The following is a 9,450-nucleotide window of genomic DNA, read 5'->3' as shown; positions in this document are numbered from 1 at the left end:
ATCTTGATTTTTTTCTTTTCTTTTTCTCAGTCAGTCAAACCACCCAAGAGATTGCTGAAATCCTTCTACAGCTGAAAAACACTAAAGGTTTGAAAGGAAAGATTCTACTAGTAAACTCTTCATTTTTAGCTTTGTAAAAAGAAATCTTTTTCCCTGAAGTTAAGCAGAGAAGCAAGCCAATGCCAGCAAACAGTGGTAAACAATGTTGAAAGAAACCAATGGGGCAATGAGTGTGGGAGAATCTTTGTTCTCCTTTGAAAGTGACAGAAAATCCCGCAGTTGTCAGACAGTTAGTCTCTAGCCTGCAGCCCAGAACAATGGAGGAGACAGCTCATGGGTGAAATTAACACACAGAAAATCCTGGGTGGACAGTGTGTACTTTCCAGGGAAGCTGATGCTGAGCTTGAGAAGAATCAGAGTCAAATGTAACTAAGCTGGTCAACAACATGAATTCGGTGCTGATGGCTTGAGCTTGTGAAATGTAAAGAGTTGAGTCCTGGCTGGTTTTGCCCAGTGGTTAGAGTTTCGACCCTTCAATCGAGGGTTTGATTCCCGACTCCAGGAGGCAACCAACTCATGTTGATGTGTCTCTCTCATGTCGATGTTTCTTTCCCCCTCCCCACCAATCCCCTCCCTTCCACTCTGAAAATCAATGGGAAAAATATCCTCAGATGAGGATTTTTAAAAAGTGAAGAGTTGAAGAGAAGGGTTAAGGCTTCCTGAAGAGCTTGTTTCTGTTCTCTTGCTGGTTACAGCACTTGAACACCCTTCTCTCCCCCTCCCTCAAATCAATAAAAAGTAAAATAAATACAGAGTGAGCACGAGTCCAACTCCACCACCTACTACCGGTTACCTTGAGAAATGTACTCAGTCTCTCCAGATCTGTTTCTTCTTTGGTGCTCAGAGGCAGTACACAGGAAGTGCCTCGCACTGTGCCTGGCATGTAGCTCCCAGGCATGTGGCTTGTGCACTGTGACAGCTAGTTGAGGATATTTCTGGCAAAAGAAATACTCAGGGAGACATAGCAAGAACCACAGACATGGCAAGGACCATGCCTAATTTGACTTAGTGTCACCACGCCTTGCACAGTGTCAGTCCCGTAGAGGTGTTCAATAAGCATAAGCTGAGTAATGAGTCATGAATGAACGTTATCAATAAGAGGGTAGTTACCTGGCATCAATATGCCTCAGCATGAAGCCAGCCTCAACCTCCCTTGTAAGTTTTTCCTGTCCCTGTCCCTCTGGAAGCAGCTGAACACATCTCTCCTTTATTAGCTGAAATTATATGATGTACCTCAACTGGGAGACCAGAGTTCAAAGTCTGGTTCTCTAGCGAGCTGGTGTGTCTTTGGACCAAGACATTGGCAACAACGTTACCATTGTTCTGTTAGACTATCAGAATAGTCTACAATGAGGGAGGGGCAGAGAGCATGTCATTATTCCCCTTGTTCAGATGAGGAAGCTGAGGCCCAGAGAAGTAAAATGATTTGTCCAAATTCCCTCCTCCAACCAGGGGCAGTCAGGTGAAGGACCTTGGCAGCCCTTCTGGCTCGAAGGGTCTCTGACTGCAACACCTCCCTCTGACCGCTGCCAGATTGCAAATAGGTTCCCCTCAGTACTGTCTTTCCTTTGTAGGCTACTACAGCCTGCAGAGTTCCCTTCCTCAAAGCCAGCGGTGCCAGGCTGCGCTAGGGATTTCTGACAGCAGAGGGGGCTGCTGAGCCAAACCAGGCTTTCTCCATATAAGGAAGAGAAGGGTGCCCGCCTGCTGAGATGCAGCTGGAGTTCCTCATTCCATCTGGAGTTCCGCGATTAGGTCGCAGCGATACAAAGTGCTCTGAGGACAGTACAAAATAGAATCCGTGTGGAACATGTGCTCTGGTCCTAGCTCTGCCAGTAACAACTTGTCACCCCAGGGAAGTCCCGTCGTCGAAATGTGCAAAAGTCTTACTAGTAGCTCAGGGTTCTCAAACCTGCAGACCATCAGAATCTCTCCCAGTTGCTTGTAAAATACACAATCGGGGTGGGGGCGGAGGGAGAGGGGGTGCATCCCAAACCTATTGAATCAGTATCTCCAGGGGTGGGACCTGGAAATCTATAGTTTTACAATTTAAGGTCCCAGGGCTTCCGAATGCACAGACATGTTTGGGAGCCATTGAACTACATGAAATGGAAGGTCCTTCTTTTTCATTGTAAGATCGAAAACCCACAATGTGTCGACCTCTACTGCTTTTATTTCTGGTTTGATCATTGACTGCCTAGAGAACTGTCCTAAGGACGATTTGAAGGCAGCGCTGTAGAGTGAAAATAGAACATGAGCCACAAATGTGAGGCCCATAGAGATTTTTACATTTTCTAGCAGCCACTTAAAAAAAGCTAAAAGAGCCCTAACCGGTTTGGCTCAGTGGATAGAGCGTTGGCCTGCAGACTGAAAGGTCCCAGGTTTGATTCCGGTCAAGGGCATGTACCTGGGTTGCGGGCACATCCCCAGTGGGGGATGTGCAGGAGGCAGCTGATAGATGTTTCTAACTCTCTATCCCTCTCCCTTCCTCTCTGTAAAAAATCAATAAAATATATATTTTTTAAAAAAAGCTAAAAGCAGCAGGTAAAATTGAATTTTAATAGCATATTTAATTTAACCCAATATATGCAAAGTATAATCATTTCAACTTGTAATCAATACCAAAAAGAGAGAGAGAGAGCTTTTACATTTTTTTCTTTTGTGAGGTTCCTGCTAGCCACATTTCAGATGCTCGGTGGCCACATGTGACCAGCGGTTACCCAGGTTAGGCAGAGGTGTTAAGCCAGTGGGTGGGAGAAAGTGCCATCATCAGTTAGCAGGGTCCACAATGAGCAGGGCATTGGAGGGAGGCACATGTGCTCTATAGTTGTCATCAGTGGGGAGTGGATGCCAAATGGACTAATTTCTAGTTCTCTGGAGATCAGACAAAAGGACAAAACACAGAGGTGGAGGAGACAGGAAATCCACACTGGTTAGTGGTTAGAAGCCCTGCAACCAAGTGGAACAAACGTTAAAACAAGAAAAAGATTTAACCAGAAGTGGGTAGGACAGGCCAAACTTGAGGATATATTTTGTATTCATTCTATGAAAATAATCTTCTTGACTCAGGGCCACCATAATGGGCCTATTGAAGGACTATTGATTCGTTTATAAGCGTGTGACTGAATCTCCACTGTGAGCTACAGCCAGCTGATACACAGCAAAGAAGTGGGGAAAGGGAAGGATTAAGAAGTATAGATGGGTGGTTACACAACAGTCACAGAGATGGAAAGGGCAGAACAAGAAATACAGCCAATAATTTGCAATAACTGCGTATGGTGCAGGGTGGATGTTGGATGTATCAGGGGTACACTTTGTAAAGTTTATGATTGTCTAACCCCCACTATGCTGTACACCTGAAACTAACACAAAATAATATTGAATGTAAACTGTAATTGAAAACTTAAATTTAAAAAATGTTAAAGGAGTGGGGGAGGGGGTACCTAGGCCATGAAAATAATAATGTAAGCAGTAACAATAATAGACCATTTTTAAAACGTATGATTTTTAAAAGCACTTTACTATCCATTTTTATTTATTCCTTAAGACATATGGGACAGGCAGGTGGAATGTGAATACCCGTTTTAGACTGGGGAACTGAGGTTCAGAGAGGTGTGTGTTTGCCTAAGTCTCAGAGCCAGGGCGGGAACAGCATCACTTCTCCACAGGATCTCCGCCATCGCTTCTCTCTGGTCCGTATGGGAATTCAACCTTGGCCTCATTATCCGAGAGCTCTCGCCAGCTACTTACCTGAAGCAGCTATAAATATCGTTAATTCACTTTTCAAAGGCCTTTCCTCTTCTAATAGATGAAGTTTCAGTTAGCTGCCTATCCACCCCCTCCTCCCTGTCTGTGTCTGCACCTCCCCTGCCGTCTCTAATCATGTGTCTCCCTGGAAGGTGTAAATGCCTTTGCCTCCGGCAAGGATGCCTTTTCCACAGCACCACGTGGAGCCGCCAGCTTGTAACAGGAGCAGCCCTTTCCTCTGCTTTCTGAGTCCAGATAACAACTCGCAAAGTCACTCAGGGAAGCACGGACCGGTTTCAAGCAGGATGAGCTGTATGTAAGGCAGGTGAACAGTTGAAGTGGGAAGAGGGAGAACTGAAAAGAAAAAGAGGGAAAAGGAAATAATAATAATATTGGCTTTTCTTGTCATTCAACTCGTAGCTTGTATCACTTGCTCAGGGAGGCCCTTTCTGACCAGCCCACCTAACGTAGCCATCCCATTACTCTCTATCAGGTCATCATCCTTTAATTTCTGTACAGCATCCGTCACTCTCAGATGTTTTTGTTTGGTACTACCTGTCCCTACCCCAGGTTGACTATAAGGTCTGTGAAAGCACTAACCCTATCTGTCTTATTCACTGTGCTGTGCACAGATATTACAACCACACCTGGCCCGTAATAAACAGTAGCTAAATATTAATTTAATGAATGGATGAGGGGCTGGGTTAAGGACTTACCCACTGTTTACAGGTTATATCATTGAATCCTCACATGAATCCAAGGAATTAACTTTTATCATCTGTATTTTATAGGTTCCTATAATCTAAGTGTGAGGTGATAAGAGTTTGTAATCTGAATACTATGAAGTCACCAGTGACTTCCAAATCTCCAGTCCAAAACCCTTTTCTCAACAAAACCTTTTCTCATTCATTCCAGCTGTGCTGCAACATTTGAGACTGTTGTCCCCGCGTTTCTCCTAGAAAATCTCTTTCAGATTCCACTCATTGCAGCATTATTTACACTTAGGGAAGCAACCTAAATGTCCACTGACAGAAAAATGGGTAACGGTACACATGTATAATGCAATATTCCTCGGCCACAAAAAGGAATGAAATCTTACCATTTGCAACAACATGGGTGGACCTGGTGGGTATTTTGCTAAGTGAAATAAGTAAAACAGAGAAAGAAAAATACCATCTGACTTAACTTATATATGGAATCTAAAACAAACAAACAAACAAAGCAGAAACAAACTCACAGATACAGAGAACAAACTGATGGCTGCCAGAAGGGAAGGAAATTGTGAGGCTGGGTGAAAAGAATGAGGGGATAAAAAAGTACAAATTGCCAGTTATAAAAATAGTCACTCGAATGTGAAGTACAGCATAGGGAATATAGTCAATAATGTGGTAATAACTATGTACAGTGCCAGCTGGGTACTGGACTTTATGGGGGGATCACTTCCTAAGTTACATAAATGTCTAATCACTAAGTGGCAAACTAATATAATATTAAATGTCAACTGTAATTGAAAACATTTTTTATTTTTTCACTATATTTTACTAAAAGAGTACAGATAATACACATTTTCCTTTGCCCTATTTGTATTTCCAGAATTGTGATATGTATTACTTTTGAAGTATTTTTATTTTTTCTCAAATATAACTTTATATTTGCTCATTAGAACAAAGTTAAATAATAGAGACATTTGAAAGGCAAAAATTGCCTGGCCAGAGTGGCTCAGTAAATGCACCAGTATTTTTTTTAGATAAATTCTTAGAAGTGAAATTTCGAGGTCAAAGGATAAGCACATTTCAAGTGTTTATAGAGGATACAAATTATCCTCTAATGGTTGTGCCAATTGACACCCTTTTCTGTCGGGTTTCCTTATTAACACTGAATATCTTTTACCAATATGATAAAGGAAAATTGTATCCTGCTTTATTTTGCCTATCTTTGCTATTTAAATGATTGGATCTTTCCCATCTTTTATACCTGTAAGGGGGTTATAGTTCTTCTTTGAGTTGCCTGTTTACAGAATCTTTGTCCTTTTTCTGTAGAGCTGTTTGTCTTTTTCTTGTTGATTTTAGTAGTTCTTTGTCTTTTAAGTAAATATTTGCAAATATTTTTCACTCAGCCTATAGTTTACCTTTTAATTAGGGTTGCAGTGTTTGGCTTTTGCTCTATTTTGTTTTGGTTAGGGTCATATCAACTTATTTTATAAGAAAATATTTTAGCCCTATTTGGTTTCTCAGTGGTTAGAGCATTGGCCCATGGACTGAAGGGTCCCAGGTTTGATTCCAGTCAAGGGTACGTACCTCAGTTGCAGGCTCCATCCCCGACCCTGGTCGGGGCACATGCGGGAGGCAACCCATTGATGTGTCTCTCTCACATCGATGTTTCTCTCACTCTGTCTCTCCCCCTCCCTTCCACTCTCTCTAAAAATCAATGGAAAAATATCCTCGAGTGAGGATTAATACACACAAAAAAATTTCAACATCTGTTGGTGGTGTGACTATCAGTATAAGAGTTCCCCACTTCTAGAAAAACCACGGATGTGTAGATCCTATTGATGGCAGGTCAGAAGCAAAGCTGTCCTAAATGAAACAAAGAATTATAGCTATTCTGCTCTAAAAAACCCAACTATCATTGCACTGGAAAATACACAGAAGCCTAATTCTGAATACGCAAATTCTCTTGGAATGTTTAGCCCAGTGATGGTGAACCTATGACACGCGTGTCAGAGGTGACACGCAAACTCATTTTTTTGGTTGATTTTTCTTTGTTAAATGGCATTTAAATATATAAAATAAATATCAAAAATATAAGTCTTTGTTTTACTATGGTTGCAAATATCAAAAAATTTCTATATGTGACACGGCACCAGAGTTAAGTTAGGGTTTTTCAAAATGCTGACACGCCGAGCTCAAAAGGTTCGCCATCACTGGTTTAGCCAATATTTACATTGTCTCAGAACTCTGAATTTCTTAGCACCTATTCAACCAAGGGGTACAAAAAACGGGGCACATACGCTATTACCACCACCACTGTCCCCTTTTCATCCATGGCAGACATTACTAATTGATCACTCTTTCCTCCAGAGCCCCGATGTGGTCTAAAAAGCTTTCTCTATGCCACATTCCAGTGAACTGCTACCAATCCATCAGAATCTGTGTATAAGATAAAACCTGTTGTTTGCCAGCGTGCTTCTAGTCCAAACTTCCATTTTTAAAGAAAGGAATGAGGGCTCAGGGCGGGAGTGCGACTTACACAGAACATGCAGCAAGTTAGTTGTAAAATCAGAGCTCAGAACTAGCCTCCTGCGTCCCAATCCAATGCTCCTTCCACGGCACCACTGTGTCCTGCCTTCCCCACCTGCTCCCCCACCACCACCACCACCACCAGGGAAAGCCGCTCCTGGAGCATTTGGTGAAGATCCTTCCATAGAGTGAAATATAAGTGTAAGGTTTAAACCCGGCATCTGTGTCTATAATATCTTTAAGGCTTAGAGCTGGGTTCAGAAGCTGACTAGCTGGGCAACCAACATCTATGTATAAGGCGCACTGAAACACTATGACAGAAGTAGGAAAGTGGAGAACTTACCTCAGCAAGAGCTTCTGTGGAATGGGATGAAATATCAAATGCATTGTGTGTGGCGGGAGTGGGGAAAAAGAGTGCCCGCAAGGAGCAGGCTCAGTACCAACAGAGGGGCTCTACGCTGGTGGTCTGATTAAGCTTTGTTTGTTTTGCAGGGTTGAGCAACAACCAATCCTTGGGGACAATAAAGGAAAGACTAAAGGCTAACAAAAGCTAGCCTCCTACTCTGTCCTGCCCCCATGCATGCTCCTCCAAACTAACAGTACACAAATGGTTGCACGCTGACCTATGAACCAGGAGGTCATGGTTGATTCCTGGTCAGGGCACATACCCAGGTTGCTGGCTCCATGACCAGTAGGGGGGCATGCAGGAGGCAGCCGATTAATGATTCTCTCTCATCATTGATGTTTCTAACTCTTCCTCTCCCTTCCTCTCTGAAGTCAGTAAAAACATATTTTAGAAAAGGATCATCAATGTAAAGGATCATCAGATTATTGTCTGCTTGGAGCACCAAATCACTGATCCTCGGGATACAATCATATCTCCAAGTAGCTTTGTTTATCCCCACTCGGAGCTCTACCCATCCTCCAATGTACCTACTCTACAAAGGCTTCTGTGACTCCTACCTGCCCACAGTTACCTGTTTCTCCTCTTGTTCATTATATCCTGCATCTTGATTGGGCCTGGCAATATGCCAGCTGTTATCAGCAAGTATCTCTCTATGGAAGGACAACCTGCTTGTTCTCCACCAAGCACAAATTGTGCCTTTTCCTTATTTGTGTGCCATGCAGCGCCTGGCTGACACTGTCATTAGTCAAAAAAAAAACACAAAAAAAGCACAAATTGTGCCTTTTCCTTATTTGTGTGCCATGCCGCGCCTGGCTGACACTGTCATTAGTCAAAAAAAAAAAAATCCGTTGATTAAATAGCAAAAAGAAAAACTCACCGTAACTTCTGGGATTGACTTTCAGAGGGTCTGTGGAGATGTGGGAAGTGCCGAGTTTCTTTTCTTTAAAGGCTATCTGATGGGTACTGTGCCATCTGTGGGAGGATTCTGCTTGGAGAGGCGTGATGGTGAATTGCCTACGCTGTTTTTGTTTTTTTGACTGACTCTCATTTTGTCATAGCAGCAATTTGTTTCCATTAGCTCTCATGGCTAAGACTGGCAACAACCTGTGGTGATGCCCACATTGTTGTTTATCTTATCCTCTAACGTGAACCTGGATTTAGGGGAAGGGAAGAAAAGTGGGGCAGGAGTAAGAGAAGGTGGTTGATGTGGTCGATAATGTGAATTCACTGATAAAAGCAAATCTCTATCTAAAATAATGGTTGTTAACTAGAGGGGGATCCCGTCCCCCAACTAGGTTGCCACATTCAATATAGTACACCCAGTTAAATTTACACATTCTAAAATTTATTCATCGTTTCTCTGAAATTCTAACTTAAATAGGCATCTAGTATTTTTATCTGCTACATGTGGCAGTCCTATCCCAGGGGACATGTGGCAATGTGTGGAGGGATTTAAAAAAAAAGTCTCAATTGATTTTTAGAGAGGAGAGGAGAGGGAGAGAGAGAGAAACAACAATGTGAGAAACATCAATCAGCTGCTTTCCGTACACACCCCAACAGGAATTGAGCCCATAACCCAGGTATGTGCCCTGACTGGGAATCAAACTTGCAACCTTTCGGTGCATAGGACGACACTCAACAAACTGAGCCACACCAGCCAGGGCTGGAGGCATCTTTGATTGTCACAACTTGGGTGTTATGTGAAGGTAAACTGAGGCATGTTACAAAATTTTAAGAGGTTATTTGAGCAAAAACCGATTCAAATTGGGCAGCGCCAAATAGGCAGTGTTGAGGGGCATCCTCCCACCAGAGCTAGGGGCAAGACCTTAATAGAAAAGATGCAGAAGCAATGCAAGGAAATCATTTGATTGTCTAGAGCACAAGCGGTCGCCTTATTTGGAAAAGCCTGATTGGTTGTTTGTACTTGGTTGTCCTTTGGTTTTGACTTCTTAACCTTGAGGCATCTACAGGCTTAGGTTTTGGTTTACTTATGTCGGT

General features: G+C 42.7%; 1 long non-coding RNA gene across 1 annotated transcript; it reads right to left on the bottom strand.

Moving 5' to 3' along the window:
• Positions 1 to 3,594: 3,594 nt before the first annotated feature.
• On the bottom strand, positions 3,595 to 8,666 carry LOC106726806. The gene is made up of 2 exons (XR_001362910.1): positions 8,330 to 8,666; positions 3,595 to 4,161 (listed from the first exon to the last, which is right to left on the bottom strand). It is a non-coding gene; the product is annotated as an uncharacterized LOC106726806 (long non-coding RNA).
• Positions 8,667 to 9,450: the final 784 nt, after the last annotated feature.

Source organism: Myotis brandtii, unplaced genomic scaffold (assembly GCF_000412655.1).
Source record: "Myotis brandtii unplaced genomic scaffold, ASM41265v1 scaffold32, whole genome shotgun sequence".
Lineage (NCBI taxonomy): Eukaryota > Metazoa > Chordata > Mammalia > Chiroptera > Vespertilionidae > Myotis > Myotis brandtii.
The sequence above is the reverse complement of the archived record's forward strand: the minus strand, read 5'-3'. Positions and strand labels throughout refer to the sequence as shown.